Genomic DNA, 1,161 nt, shown 5'->3' on the forward strand with positions numbered 1-1,161 from the left:
TCTTCCTTCACTTGTCTGTCGGGTTGCGGCCGTTCACCGCTAAAAGAAGACCGTGGAATAGAATAAAAATTCTTCGCTTTGCGGGCCCGCACCGGCTCTTATCCAAATTTGTCGATTTAGGATTCATCGCTAGGAAGTTTATCCCGAATCCTAAGCAGGGATAAGTCTGCGCCTAACTCCGTAGAAGACCGATGGTGGGCATGGGGTCGCATAGTGTGCGCTGCGCAGTTTAGTCTGTTTCCGCACAAAAAGAACACCAGAGTCCTGATTCTGGGGATTTTATCCTGAACCTAAGCAAGATAAGTCGGCGCCTAACAACGGCGCTGGTCGCCGGTTTAGTTCTTAACAGTTAAAAAGAACACCGCGTCCAGCGATATTCCAACATTGTGGCAAGGTGCGTTATTAATAAGCAACAAAATGCCATGCTTAGCACGCTGGGGAATGTCATCGCTGAAATCCTAAGAAGGGATATGCCGGACGCCTAACACGCGTCGCCGGTTTAGTCTTTCGGCCGTAGAAAAAGACAGGGCCATAGAAGACCAGCTGGGGTATTTATCCGAAACTAAGTAGGATAAAGTTCAAGCACCTAACCACGTTGAGTTGCCGGGTAGGCCTATTCCGGGTAACAATGGCAAAGCCTATGTATTCAACATCATAGCAGTAAACCAAAGTCTAAAGAGAATTCACTCTCTTAGCCACGTTAACATGCGAAACGGAGTTAGACAATACCGGCATGGCTAGCCCGACTCAAACGGTAGTCGGTAAAGGCTAATCAACCCGTTGAAGGCTGAGGGTTTGCTAAAAATCCTATGAATATTATGGTCAATCATTTGCAAACGGAATGAGGAATACATATAAAGATAAAAAAAAACCAGTTTCCATTAAAGAGAATCAAATGTCAAGGTTTTCAGCAAATAAAATCAAATACATCAAGCCCAATGGCTAAGAACCATTGCATGACTGAATTCAGACAGCTTTCTGCATCATAAGAAGCGTCTAGCTCCTCGCTGCAACTCAGCTCCTGACACAAGACTCTTCGTTGCGGGCTAAAGTCCTGAGCAGCAACCTCCTGCTGTCTGCAAGCCAGTGTCTGCTCAAAGGACTTCAGCTCATGCAGATAAAGCAGCATGTGCTTGCTGAATGTGTTGGGCATGCTTTGGC

The sequence above is a fragment of the Asparagus officinalis genome, chromosome 7 (assembly GCF_001876935.1).
Source record: "Asparagus officinalis chromosome 7, Aspof.V1, whole genome shotgun sequence".
NCBI classification, from domain to species: Eukaryota; Viridiplantae; Streptophyta; class Magnoliopsida; order Asparagales; family Asparagaceae; genus Asparagus; species Asparagus officinalis.